At 46.2% G+C, this 14,826-nt stretch overlaps 1 protein-coding gene across 15 annotated transcripts in view; it reads right to left on the minus strand.

The window, feature by feature from the left end:
* The window catches only part of Epb41l3 (erythrocyte membrane protein band 4.1 like 3), a 173,509-nt gene that overhangs the window by 129,985 nt on the left and 28,698 nt on the right, over positions 1 to 14,826 (minus strand). The window contains exon 1 of one of the 15 annotated variants that reach the window (XM_085832861.1): positions 12,705 to 13,056. The exons of the other annotated variants lie outside the window; for them this stretch is intronic. The gene's annotated coding sequence lies outside the window, so the exon portion shown is untranslated. Of the gene's footprint in view, positions 1 to 12,704; positions 13,057 to 14,826 lie in introns of those variants that run through there. 15 annotated transcript variants of the gene reach the window in all.

A 14,826-nucleotide genomic window follows, 5' to 3' on the forward strand; every position in this document is an offset into this window, starting at 1 on the left:
ACTAAACACTCCCTCTTTTTAAGCCGACTGTCCCAGGTATTGGTTACACTGACAGAACCTTGCCATAGTTCATAAGAATGGCAAACCATATTCACATAGACTATGACATCAGGTATGAGACAGCATTAAGTCACACAGCAGTCCTACAACCGAACTATAACTTTTTTTTTTTTTTTTAAATATTTTTATTACATAATTTCCTCAATTACATTTCCAATACTATCCCAAAAGTCCCCCATAGCGCCCCCCACTTCCCTACCCACCCATTCCCATTCTTTTGGCCCTGGCATTCCCCTATATTGGGGCATATAAAGTTTGCAAGTCCAATGGGCCTCTCTTTCCATTGATGGCCGACTAGGCCATCTTTCGATACATATGCAGCTAGAGACAAGAGCTCCAGGGTTCCGGTTAGTACATCATGTTGTTCCAACAATAGGGTTGCAGATCCCTTTAGCTCCTTGGGTACTTTCTCTAGCTTCTCCATTGGGAGCCCTGTGATACATCCAATAGCTGACTGTGAACATCCACTCCTGTGTTTGCTAGGCCCCGGCATCGTCTCACAAGAGACAGCTATATTTGGGTCCTTTCAGCAAGATCTTGCTAGTGTATGCAATGGTGTCAGCGTTTAGAAGCTGATTATGGGACGGATCCCTGGATACAGCAGTCTCTAAATGGACCATCCTTTCATCACAGCTACGAACTTTGTCTCTGTAGCTCCTTCCCTGGGTGTTTTGTTCCCAATTCTAAGAAGGTGCACAGTGTCCACACTTTGGTCTTCATTCTTCTTGAGTTTCATGCGTTTAGCAAATTGTATCTTATATCTTGGGTATCCTAAGTTTTGGGCTAATATCCACTTATCAATGAATACATATTGTGTGAGTTCTTTTGTGATTGTGTTACTTCACTCAAGATGATGCCCTCCAGGTCCATCCATTTGGCTAGGAATTTCATAAATTCATTCTTTTTAATAGCTGAGTAGTACTCCATTGTGTAAATGTACCATAATTTCTGTATCCATTCCTCTGTTGAGGGACATCTGGGTTCTTTCCAGCTTCTGGCTATTATAAATAGGGCTGCTATGAACATAGTGGAGCATGTGTCCTTCTTACCGGTTGGGACATCTTCTGGATATATGCCCAGGAGAGGTATTGCTGGATCCTCCGGTAGTACTATGTCCAATTTTCTGAGGAACCGCCAGACTGATTTCCAGAGTGGTTGTACAAGCTTGCAATCCCACCAACAATGGAGGAGTGTTCCTCTTTCTCCACATCCTCGCCAGCATCTGCTGTCACCTGAATTTTTGATCTTAGCCATTCTGACTGGTGTGAGGTGGAATCTCAGGGTTGTTTTGATTTGCATTTCCCTGATGATTAAGGATGTTGAACATTTTTTCAGGTGCTTCTCTGCCATTCGGTATTCCTCAGGTGAGAATTCTTTGTTCAGTTCTGAGCCCCATTTTTTAATGGGGTTATTTGACTTTCTGGAGTCCACCTTCTTGAGTTCTTTATATATATTGGATATTAGTCCCTTATCTGATTTAGGATAGGTGAAGATCCTTTCCCAATCTGTTGGTGGTTTTTTTGTCTTATTGATGGTGTCTTTAGCCTTGCAGAAGCTTTGTAGTTTCATGAGGTCCCACTTGTCAATTCTCGATCTTACAGCACAAGCCATTACTGTTCTATTCAGGAATTTTTCCCCTGTGCCCATATCTTCAAGGCTTTTCCCCACTTTCTCCTCTATAAGTTTCAGTGTCTCTGGTTTTATGTGAAGTTCCTTGATCCACTTAGACTTGACCTTAGTACAAGGAGATAGGAATGGATCGATTTGCATTCTTCTACATGTTAACAACCAGTTGTGCCAGCACCATTTGTTGAAAATGCTGTCTTTCTTCCACTGGATGTTTTTAGCTCCCTTGTCGAAGATCAAGTGACCATAGGTGTGTGGGTTCATTTCTGGGTCTTCAATTCTATTCCATTGGTCTATTTGTCTGTCACTATACCAGTACCATGCAGTTTTTATCACAATTGCTCTGTAGTAGAGCTTTAGGTCCGGCATGGTGATTCCACCAGAGGTTCTTTTATCCTTGAGAAGAGTTTTTGCTATCCTAGGTTTTTTGTTATTCCAGATGAATTTGCAGATTGCACTTTCTAATTCGTTGAAGAATTGATTTGGAATTTTGATGGGGATTGCATTGAATCTGTAGATTGCTTTTGGCAAGATAGCCATTTTTACAATGTTGATCCTGCCAATCCATGAGCATGGGAGATCTTTCCATCTTCTGAGATCTTCTATAATTTCTTTCTTCAGAGACTTGAAGTTTTTATTATACAGATCTTTCACTTCCTTAGTTAGAGTCACGCCAAGATATTTTATATTATTTGTGACTATTGAGAAGGGTGTTGTTTCCCTAATTTCTTTCTCAGCCTGTTTATTCTTTGTGTAGAGAAAGGCCATTGATTTGTTTGAGTTAATTTTATATCCAGCTACTTCACCGAAGCTGTTTATCAGGCTTAGGAGTTCTCTGGTGGAATTTTTAGGGTCACTTATATATACTATCATATCATCTGCAAAAAGTGATATTTTGACTTCATCTTTTCCAATTTGTATCCCTTTGATCTCCTTTTGTTGTCGAATTGCTCTGGCTAGGACTTCAAGTACAATGTTGAATAGGTATGGAGAAAGTGGACAGCCTTGTCTAGTCCCTGATTTTAGAGGGATTGCTTCAAGCTTCTCACCATTTACTTTGATGTTGGCTACTGGTTTGCTGTAGATTGCTTTTATCATGTTTAGGTATGGGCCTTGAATTCCTGATCTTTCCAAGACTTTTATCATGAATGGGTGTTGGATCTTGTCAAATGCTTTTTCCGCATCTAAGGAGATGACCATGTGGTTTTTATCTTTGAGTTTGTTTATATACTGGATTACGTTGATGGATTTCCGTATATTGAACCATCCCTGCATCCCTGGGATGAAACCTACTTGGTCAGGATGGATGATTGTTTTGATGTGTTCTTGGATTCGGTTAGCAAGAACTTTATTGAGGATTTTTGCATCAATATTCATAAGGGATATTGGTCTGAAGTTTTCTATCTTTGTTGGGTCTTTTTGTGGTTTAGGTATCAGAGTAATTGTGGCTTCATAGAATGAGTTGGGTAGAGTACCTTCTGTTTCTATTTTGTGGAATAGTTTGTGAAGAACTGGGATTAGATCTTCTTTGAAGGTCTGATAGAACTCTGCACTAAACCCATCTGGTCCTGGGCTTTTTTTAGTTGGGAGACTATTAATGACTGCTTCTATTTCTTTGGGGGATATAGGGCTGTTTAGATCATTAACCTGATCTTGATTCAACTTTGGTACCTGGTATCTGTCTAGGAACTTGTCCATTTCATCCAGGTTCTCCAGTTTTGTTGAGTATAGCCTTTGGTAGAAGGATCTGATGGTGTTTTGGATGTCTTCAGGATCTGTTGTTATGTCTCCTTTTTCATTTCTGATTTTGTTAATTAGGATGCTTTCCCTGTGCCCTCTAGTGAGTCTGGCTAAGGGTTTATCTATCTTGTTGATTTTCTCAAAGAACCAGCTCCTTGATTGGTTGATTCTTTGAATAGTTTTTCTTGTTTCTACTTGGTTGATTTCACCCCTGAGTTTGATTATTTCCTGCCGTCTACTCCTCTTGGGTGAATTTGCTTCCTTTTGTTCTAGTGCTTTTAGGTGTGTTGTCAAGCTGCTAATGTGTGCTCTCTCTAGTTTCCTTTTGGAGGCACTCAGAGCTATGAGTTTTCCTCTTAAAAATGCTTTCATTGCGTCCCATAAGTTTGGGTATGTTGTGGCTTCATTTTCATTGAACTCTAAAAAGTCCTTAATTTCTTTCTTTATTCCTTCCTTGACCAAGGTATCATTGAGAAGAGTGTTGTTCAGTTTCCACGTGAAGGTTGGCTTTCTATTATTTATTTTGTTATTGAAGATCAGCCTTAGTCCATGGTGATCTGATAGGATGCATGGGACAATTTCAATATTTTTATATCTGTTGAGGCCTGTTTTGTGACCAATTATGTGGTCAATTTTGGAGAAGGTACCATGAGGTGCTGAGAAGAAGGTATATCCTTTTGTTTTAGGATAGAATGTTCTGTAGATATCTGCCAGATCCATTTGATTCATAATTTCTCTTAGTTTCACTGTGTCCCTGTTTAGTTTCTGTTTCCATGATCTGTCCATTGGTGAAAGTGGTGTGTTGAAGTCTCCCACTATTATTGTATGAGGTGCAATGTGTGCTTTGAGATTTACTAAAGTTTCTTTAATGAATGTGGCTGCCTTTGTATTTGGAGCATAGATATTCAGGATTGATAGTTCCTCTTGGAGGATTTTACCTTTGATGAGTATGAAGTGTCCCTCCCTGTCTTTTTTAATGACTTTGGGTTGGAAGTCAATCTTATCAGATATTAGAATGGCTACTCCAGCTTGTTTCTTCATGCCATTTGCTTGGAGAATTGTTTTCCAGCCTTTCATTCTGAGGTAGTGTCTATCCTTTTCTCTGAGATGAGTTTCCTGTAAGCAGCAAAATGTTGGGTCTTGTTTGTGTAGCCAGTTTGTTAGTCTATGTCTTTTTATCGGGGAGTTGAGTCCATTGATATTAAGAGATATTAAGGAAAAGAAATTGGTGTTTCCTGTTATTTTTGATGTTAAAGTTGGCATTTTGTTCTTGTGGCTGTCTTCTTTTAGGTTTGTTGAGGGATTACCTTCTTGTTGTTTCTAGGGCGTGGTTCCTGTCCTTGTATTGGTTTTTTTCTGTTATTATCCTTTGAAGGGCTGGATTCGTGGAGAGATAAGGTGTGAATTTGGTTTTGTCGTGGAATACTTTGGTTTCTCCATCTATGTTAATTGAGAGTTTGGCTGGGTATAGTAGCCTGGGCTGGAATTTGTGTTCTTTTAGTGTCTGTATAACATCTGTCCAGGATCTTCTGGCTTTCATAGTCTCTGGTGAAAAATCTGGTGTAATTCTGATAGGCTTGCCTTTATATGTTACTTGGCCTTTTTCTCTTACTGCTTTTAGTATTCTATCTTTATTTAGAGCATTTGTTGCTCTGATTATTATGTGTCGGGAGGTATTTCTTTTCTGATCCAGTCTATTTGGAGTTCTGTAGGCTTCTTGTATGTTCATGGGCATCTCTTTCTTTAGATTTGGGAAGTTTTCTTCTATAATTTTGTTGAAGATGTTTGCTGGTCCTTTGAGTTGAAAATCTTCATTCTCATCCACTCCTATTATCCGTAGGTTTGGTCTTCTCATTATGTCCTGTATTTCTTGGATGTTTTGAGTTAGGATCTTTTTGCATTTTCCATTTTCCTTGATTGTTGTGCCGATGTTCTCTATGGAATCTTCTGCACCTGAGATTCTCTCTTCCATCTCTTGTATTCTGTTGCTGATGCTTGCATCTATGGTTCCAGATTTCTTTCCTAGGGTTTCTATCTCCAGTGTTGCCTCATTTTGGGTTTTCTTTATTGTGTCTACTTCCCTTTTTAGGTCTAGTATGGTTTTGTTCATTTCCATCATCTGTTTGGATGTGTTTTCCTGTTTTTCTGTAAGGACTTCTACCTGTTTGATTATGTTATCATGTTTTTCTTTAAGGATTTGTAACTCTTTAGCAGTGTTCTCCTGCAATTCTTTAAGGGATTTTTGTGCTTCCTCTTTATTGTCTTCTTCCTTTTTAGCAGTGTTCTCCTGCATTTCTTTAAGTGTGTTATTAACGTCCTTCTTGAAGTCCTCTATCATCATCAGGAGATATGCTTTTAAATCCGTGTCTAGCTTTTCCGGTGTGTTGGGGTGCCCTGGACTGGGTGAAGTGGGGGTGCTGGGTTCTGATGATGGTGAGTGGTCTTGGTTTCTGTTAGTAAGATTATTACGTTTACCTTTCGCCATCTGGTAATCTCTGGGGTTAGTTGTTATCGTTGTCACTATTTAAAGATTGGAGCAGAAGCTGTGTTCCACTCACCAGCAGTCCCAAAATCCTGCGGCGGGGGTCGTGGGTAGCTGGCGGGTGTCAGGCAACCCTGCGCTCCCGCTACCCTGGCGCTGATCCGGCCGGGTGAGGCCTGTGGCCCTACTCAGGCTGGTTTCTGCTTCCCTAACTAATGCAGTCTCAGGTCCCGCGCAATTGGATTGGAGCAGAAGCTGTGCTCCCCTCACCAGAAGTCTTAAGATCCTGTGGCGGGTGTTGTGGGCAGTTGGCGAGTGTCAGCAGACCCTGCGCCCCAGCTGCTCAGGTGCTTTTCTGACCGGAAGAGGCTTGTGGCCCTGTGTGGGCCGGATTTCTCTCTCCCCAACCAGAGCAGTCTCAGGTCCCGCGTGATTGGACTGGAGCAGAAGCTGTGTTCCACTCACCAGCAGTCCCAAAATCCTGCGGCGGGGGTCGTGGGTAGCTGGCGGGTGTCAGGCAACCCTGCGCTCCCGCTACCCTGGCGCTGATCCGGCCGGGTGAGGCCTGTGGCCCTACTCAGGCCGGTTTCTGCTTCCCTAACTAATGCAGTCTCAGGTCCCGCGCAATTGGATTGGAGCAGAAGCTGTGTTCCACTCACCAGCAGTCCCAAAATCCTGCGGCGGGGGTCGTGGGTAGCTGGCGGGTGTCAGGCAACCCTGCGCTCCCGCTACCCCGGCGCTGATCCAGCCGGATGAGGCCTGTGGTCCTACTCAGGCCGGTTTCTGCTTCCCTAACTAATGTAGTCTCAGGTCCCGCGCAATTGGATTGGAGCAGAAGCTGTGCTCCCCTCACCAGAAGTCTTAAGATCCTGTGGCGGGTGTTGTGGGCAGTTGGCGAGTGTCAGCAGACCCTGCGCCCCAGCTGCTCAGGTGCTTTTCTGACCGGAAGAGGGTTGTGGCCCTGTGTGGGCCGGATTTCTCTCTCCCCAACCAGAGCAGTCTCAGGTCCCGCGTGATTGGACTGGAGCAGAAGCTGTGTTCCACTCACCAGCAGTCCCAAAATCCTGCGGCGGGGGTCGTGGGTAGCTGGCGGGTGTCAGGCAACCCTGCGCTCCCGCTACCCTGGCGCTGATCAGGCCGGGTGAGGCCTGTGGCCCTACTCAGGCTGGTTTCTGCTTCCCTAACTAATGCAGTCTCAGGTCCCGCGCAATTGGATTGGAGCAGAAGCTGTGTTCCACTCACCAGCAGTCCCAAAATCCTGCGGCGGGGGTCGTGGGTAGCTGGCGGGTGTCAGGCAACCCTGCGCTCCCGCTACCCCGGCGCTGATCCAGCCGGATGAGGCCTGTGGTCCTACTCAGGCCGGTTTCTGCTTCCCTAACTAATGCAGTCTCAGGTCCCGCGCAATTGGATTGGAGCAGAAGCTGTGCTCCCCTCACCAGAAGTCTTAAGATCCTGTGGCGGGTGTTGTGGGCAGTTGGCGAGTGTCAGCAGACCCTGCGCCCCAGCTGCTCAGGTGCTTTTCTCCCGAACTATAACTTGTGCACTGGTTTTTAAAAAAAAAAAAAACTCTGGGACTTCTCTAAGTATTCCACGCATAAAGGAAGCAGAAGCAAAATAAAGTCATCTAGGTATTTATAGACTTACTTATACCCAGACTCGACATCTCATGACTGCACAGTCAACCCCTGTCGACACTTTCTGCATGCTGCTGCCCATGTGTCACCAGGAGCACCACATGCATGCATGCATGCATGCATGCTCCAGTGCATTCTTCAGAAGGTCTGTAAAAGCAGCTGGTAGCCAGTCTAAGCTATGAGTTAGAGGGAAGACAACTGACACTGTACAATAAAACCCAACGCTTGAGACTGGGGGGGGGGGGACAGGGTGAGGCTTTATGTGATGAGATTGGAACTTGAATTAGAGAAACTACTACTGGAGAATACAGACAATGTATATACATATAGAAATAATGTCTATGTACACCTTGTATATATGCATTATATACATACACATTGCATATGTACATAGGAATAATGTATGTGCATGTCTTGTTTTACACATACACACACACACACACACACACACACACACACACACACTTTTCCTCCTTTTCCATCACAGGCAGGACCAGTACCATCTCCCAGCACTGAGATACTTCAGCTTTTGCCCTGCTTCCACCTGCTACCGTCCCTCTGAATGAGCATCCCCCTACACTGATCCTCCCAGAGTTGGTGGGGAAAAGAAACAGAATACCCACAGCCCTCCCCTTGAAGTCACCATCATCCTCCGTGCTGAACACCTCTCAAGCATGTTCTTCTCTGATACAGCAAACCTGCCGGGACCTGCACAGTTTAAGCTACAGCCAGGGAACAAGGTGGATACGCAGAGGATCTTTCTATTAAAAATAACAGCTGCATATATGACCAGGTACTTCGGTCTTGTGCACAATAGTGATGCTTTTCAAGCATCTCGTCATAAGTAATATGTCATAATTGTTTCTTATTTGGTTGCATACATACTGAATGCATCAGGAGTTAGAACTGTTTGGTTCAGGGATAAAAACCCAGGAAGAATGAATCCTAACCCATACCATGCACTCAATCTAGTATGATTGGAGGAAAAACAATAATCACAGGGAAAAATTTAAACAATGCATTTGTTTTCTAGGCTTAACACAAGACTACCTCCGTGTGTGTGTGTGTGTGCGTGTGTGCATGTGTGCATGTGTGCATATGCTTATGTGAGTGCACATATGTGTGGTTTGTAAGAAAGTCTGCAAGAACAATGTATCAAAATGTCAGTGATCTTAAAATTAAGTTGTCAGCCTTTCTTCCATACTGCAAATTACAAAAGAATTAGGGGTTGGGAGCTAATAGAAGCTTCCAGTCCTGCAGTGTGCAATTTAACCAATCATCGCAAGGTCTAAAACCACAGTACCGAAGACATTTCACCAGTGATCTGCGGGCCTAGCACCTAATTTAGACTTCTCTACCTCCACTGTTCTCAAGTCTTTTTCTTCTCTCTGCTTCAGGAACGTGTCCTGGAATAGCCAAACCTTTGAGTAGGAACCACCCCGACTTCCCACACCGCTACCTCATCAAGGTGAAATCATGGCAGTCATCTTTGCAAAGACCCAGACAGAAGACACCCGAGACTGATGTGTGGCTCTTCCCTCTGCCCTGATGAGATCACACTAAGTTCATAAAAAGCAGTGAATGTACTTTATAGGCTATGAGGTACGTAGAGTATAGGGGCACTCGGGACCTGAGCGTCCTCTGATCCCCTGTTAGACCCTAATTTGGACCAGACATGTCTCCACACTAGAATTCTACAAGGATTAAAATGTCAAATTACAAAATAATATCAGCAAATAAAGCAAAGTTAGAATGGAAACTAATTACCCACAAATCATGGCAGATAGCACCTACATCTGTGAAGTCTCTAGCTTTTCTATTTTTCCCCAGTTGTGAACAGCAAGCACATTGCGTCAAACCACAAAACAGCATTGCCAACTCAGAAAGTATAAAAGATACTAGATACTTTAAAGACGGCACTAATAACCTAAAAATAAAAAAATTAAGCATGATATTGCAATAGTACAATAGTGCAAACAGGATGAACTACAGACAATAAATTTAAAAACCTGACTTGTGGAACCCCACAGTATTTTCTTATGGGACAGAAATATCCAAAGATTTTTACTACTTTACATCCATACGATACCTTGTTGTGCTGTTTACGGTGAAAGGCTTCTGCAGGCTTCGATGGGACTCCAATGCTTCTGCCTGCCCCACCCTGTTTTCCTCTGAGCCATAGTGATGTCATAGCCCCAGCCCAGCAATGATGTCACTGTCCGGGCCCTGTTTCTGGGGACATAATCCTTTATAACCAGGACAAATGCAATAGCAGTGGAGCCTTTCAAAGGGCCCCGAGTGTCTGATGAATTCCCATCAAATGAGCAACTAGTGGTGAGTCTTCTGAAAGGAAGGGGTGCTGAAGGTGAACTTGATTCTTGGCTCTCAGTGGGGAGTCTGTACTCCACCCTAAAGCTCACAGAATTATGAAAGACGACCAGAGTACTCTACTTAAGAAAATTCTCTTCGCTATACTTGAATTCTCACCGGAAAGAAAAGATTTCCCAGGCTACTCTTGGAGTCAACTTTCACTGCCATGGAAATCACCGATTCCCACCTATCAATTGTAGAATGCCTCAGTGTAGGGGAATGTCAGGGTGGGAGGACAGGAGTGGATGGGTAGGTGGGGATGCACCCTTATAGAGGCAGGGGTAGGGGGTAGGGGATAGGGGGCTTCCAAAGGGGAGACGTGGAAAGGGGCAACCATTTGAAATGTAAATAAAGAAAATATCCAATCCAAAAGGAAAAAAAAAAAAAAAAGATGGCTGCGCATCCTACAAGCAAAGAAAGCACTGATGAGCCAATCCCTCCACACTAGCCTGAAAGGACAGCATTGACAGCTCTCCGAGGTCACAGGTGGTCACCTCACTCCTACCTCAGTGCACCCTTAGTGGCTTGGCCATTGGACTTAGGTTTTCTTATAATTTATTTGTGTGCATTGTTGTTTTGCCTGCATGCGTGTCTCAGTGAAGATGTTGGGTCCTCTGGAACTGGAGGAATGGATGGTTGCGAACTGCCATGTGGGTGCTGGGAATCGAACCAGAGTCTTCTAAAGAGCAGTCAGTGCTCTTAAGCACCGAGTCATCTCTTCCAACCCTGCCTTTGGACTTTTAAAAAAGCAACACACACACACACACACACACACACACACACACACACACACATACACACACACCCCAGATCCAGTCAGAGAAGTAAACCTGAATCTTGTATATCCACAGAAATCAAAGTTGGCCTTGGTTCAAGGACCCAACGGGGACTGGCGAACGCACTCTCTAAACCATATTTATGCCTAAGGAAATTCTCTAAAAAATTAGATGTAAGTATGTCATTGGGACACTGGCCTTTGCCCCGTAGCTCTACAATCCTCGGCCTAAAGGTGTTTACAAGTGACAGAGGCCACTCTTCTGGTTTCTGATAAAACCTCTCGGAACACATGCTCTGTTTTTGCAAGAACTTGCTGTGCGCGAGGCCAGTTCATGCAGTGGCTTGTGCTTCTAATTATCTAGCTTTTTTTTTTTTCTAGACCATTGGAATAATCATAGTGTAAATAATTCAATATTCACAGCCTTCAGCTTATTCCATCGGGGTTTTGGAAATTAACAAAGGAGAGGCATGCTTCTTCAATTTGGAAATTATTTCCTCTCACAATAACTTTGTTACTCCTAACAAAGGTTTAAAAAGTTGATGCCACAATGACCATGCAGTTCAAAGACAGCGGTAAAAGCACCGGGCAGAGTCATCAAATCCCCTCCTCCCCCCCCTCCTCCCCCTCCTCCCCCTCCCCCTCCTCCTCTGCAGGTTCACTCCTTCGAAGCTGCACTTAACTCTAATGGTACTGCATTCATGGCCTCCTGATATACGTGGAGTTCCATCATTTTTGATTCATGGGGGCTTTAAAAGGCAGTGTAAGGTGCAAAAAGAAATTTCTTTTGATCGCCGGATTTGATGAGTCCTTTACTTGGTTAAGTTATGCTGCCAAGAGTAACCCCCAGAACATCCGACCGCCCCACAGATCCCGAAACGGGCCCCTGAAAACCCCAGCCAAGGATGTCTGCAAAAGCAATTCCATAAAGTAATGTAAAAAAGCTGAAACGCCAACTTAAACACGTAATGGAAGCATTGCGTTATTAGCAGGATTGCCTGGCCCTCTCAGGACTGCCCAGCCTCCATGCTTAATTAATACCACATGTTCCCTTTATCATTCGATTTGTTCTGTAGCACTCTTCCCAACTTGAACCCTGGTCTGCAAAGACGGGAAGGTAAATCCCGCCCCCGACCCCCAAGAAAACTTCAGATCAGTACATCTAAAAGGAGAAAGAAAGAGCAAGAATGTTCCCACCAGAAGGACCACACTTACAATCTGCGAGGTAACCACACCCACCGCATTGCAGAAGCTGTGAACTTGGCACCCGGTGCAGGGGGTAGGGGGAAGGGGAAGAAGTAGGGCGCGATTAGAGAGAGAATCCGAAAAAGCAAGCCCTCCCCCCAACCCCGGGTGCAGGAGCCTGGGTGCACCAGCCACAACTATCAGGGACCGGAGTCCTGCGGTCCCCAGCCTCCCCACCCCGACTCATCCAGGCGACCCGCAGTCCCGAGGGCGCCAGGTGAGCCGCGCCCGGCCGAGTGCTCGGCTCTGCAGGCCGGGGCGCGTTCCCGCCCGGCGCAGGGAGCCGTCCCAGGGTCGCGCGGCCGGCAGGTGCCCAGGCCCGGGGCAACCTGGCTGGCCAGTAGCCGGCCCGAGGTCGCCCGCCACTCGGGGAAGAGGCAAGTTACGTAAAAGCGGCCCGCCTCGCCCTGGAGCCAGGATGCTCCGAGACCCGCCGCGCCCGCCCCGGGCACGGACGCAGCGGCAGCCGCAGCCTCGGGGACGCACAACCCCTCCCGCGCACAGCCCCCGGCCTGGCGCCGCAGTGTTTTTCCCCCCAAGCCCCGCACGCTCCGAACATGGCGTCTCAACCCCGTGTTCCCCGCCGATGGCTGGAGAGGGGCGCAGGGCCCGATCGCCCCCAGGGGCCGGAGCTCAGAGAGAGGCCCCCAGGGCGGAGGCCGAGGTCGGCGGGCGCAGCGCAGCGCAGCGCACCGGGGCCCCCAAGCCCCACGCGTCTTGGAAGCGAGCCCCCCTCGGAGCCCTTCGGCCCACCAACGGCAGAAAAAGTTACCTGGGGGCGGCGGGAAGGCCGGGCGCGCCGCGGTGTGGGGACCCGGCTGGCGCTGGCGTCCTGCTCGGCGGTGCGCAGGAGACTCCGCGCGGGAGGAAGCCGCAGCCCAGGGCTCCCCCGCCCCCCTTTGCAGGAGGCACGGAGGCTCCGCGGAGCTGCGGCGGGGCCCACGCCCAGACTCCGAGCGAGGGGGGCCAACCTCGTCCTGGCTTCCCTCCCGCGCGGGGGAGGGGGCCGCTGCAGTTCTTCAGGACACCTAGGTTGAGCAGTCCTCTAGAACCTAGCTTTTGGGGACCGCGACCGAGTCAGCTGCCAAGAGCAGTAGCCTTTGGATTTACACTTGGATTATTGCAGGGCCTCTGGGTCCCCTCTTCTCCCTTTAGAGATCCCCGTGGGGAGTGTGGCTTCTCTCTCTCTCTCTCTCTCTCTCTCTCTCTCTCTCTCTCTCTCTCTCTTTTTCTTTTGACCTTCTGGTGAGTTCTCTATTGCCTTGGGGACTGCAGTATCTCCCCCTCTCCCTACCCCCAATTTTGAAATTGGAAGTGTGTTAATACAGGTTCAGGACTCCAGATATTTAAGTTCACAGTGAAGACAGGAGTTAATTAGAATGATAACTAGGTTTTGTGTCTGTCTGCAGCTCCCTCCTTCCTGGGAGCTACAAAGCTTAAGCTGGGGTGTGTGTGGGGACACACACATACACATACACACACACACACACACACACACACACACACACACACATCCTGACTTGATTAGTTCTCTGGTCATCTCACACTCTCTGGGGCTCAAGACACCCTGGCATATTTCTTTAAGACTTCTAAGGCCTTTCTCAAATCACCTAGTCACTGGCCTGAAGCTGAAACTCATTAAAGGAGGGAAAGAGATTAACAAACTATTGAATTTACTAATGGATGGCACAGATAAGATGCAACATAAATGTCTCCAGCAGGGATGAGTGGTGGCTTACACTGAGCAGGCCTGGGGAGATGGGGAGGCATGGCCAGGGAATCTAGAGTATCTACAATGTCAGTAGGAAAGGGAGGGGACATCCAGTTGCCTTGGCTGGAGAGGAGGGGGCTTTGATACCTCCTATGGGAGAGAAGGTTAGGAAATTATGTTACTGGTCTGCTATGGAGTTTAGGGACTGTGTTTTCTAGATGTGCAGCTCTGGAAATTAAAATTTTGAGTGGAATAGTGGGGGGAAAATTTTTTTATGGCACTGCATAGACTGTAGAGTAGATAGGCAGATTCCAGGCTGCAGAGAGGAGGGGCCTATGGTCCAGACCCAGGAGCCAAAGGTAAAAAGGACCTAGAGTTCTTTACATCTAACAACATGTAAGGGTTCAAATATCTAACAGGCATGAGGGCCACTTGTGTTTGTTTTGAGACATGTGTACCTGTCATATGTGCACATCTGTGGCTCTGTTCCATAAATCCATGAATGGAGGCAGTGTGTGTGTGTGTGTGTTTGTGTGTGTGTGTGCGCGCGCACACACCTTCAACGAAGGTCCTTTCCTTGAAAATGGACAAGAACAAACTGTATCATTTACAACAAACACAAACTCAGCAATATCCTTTGAGACCCAGATGGCTCGGAGCCTTTCATTCATTTTGATGCAATGTTTTTGTGATTTAAAAAAAAAAAAAAAGTTGAACGCAGCCTGTTCTCTCCATGACTCATGAATCCTCGTGGATAAATCAGGGATGGCATGTGGGTGACTACTCTCCATGGAGGAGGGGAAAAAAAAAAACAGTAGAATGCTAACTATTCTGTTTGAAAAGTTAGGAATACCTAGCTAATTATCCTAACAATCTACAAGTTCAAGGACTGCATTAAGAGTTACAGAGGTAGCTCAGTTGGTAGAGAACTTGCCTAGAAGGCAGGACACCCCAGGATTGATCCCCAGCACCACACACACCTCACCAGGCAGTATATCACACACCTCACCAGTCAGTATATGCTGGGTCCCTAATCTCAGCACTCAGGCAGGAAGAGCATAATTCAAGTCTTCCTCAGCTACGTGGCAAATTTTAGGCTGGCTTGTCTCAAGTCATCTCATTCCCCCCCCTCCCCCGCCCAAAGAATTGGAGCAAAATCTGATCCTTACCAAGTTGAAATGGG

This window comes from Mus caroli, unplaced genomic scaffold (assembly GCF_978045245.1).
Source record: "Mus caroli unplaced genomic scaffold, Mus_caroli_1 scaffold_18, whole genome shotgun sequence".
In the NCBI taxonomy this organism is placed as follows: Eukaryota; Metazoa; Chordata; class Mammalia; order Rodentia; family Muridae; genus Mus; species Mus caroli.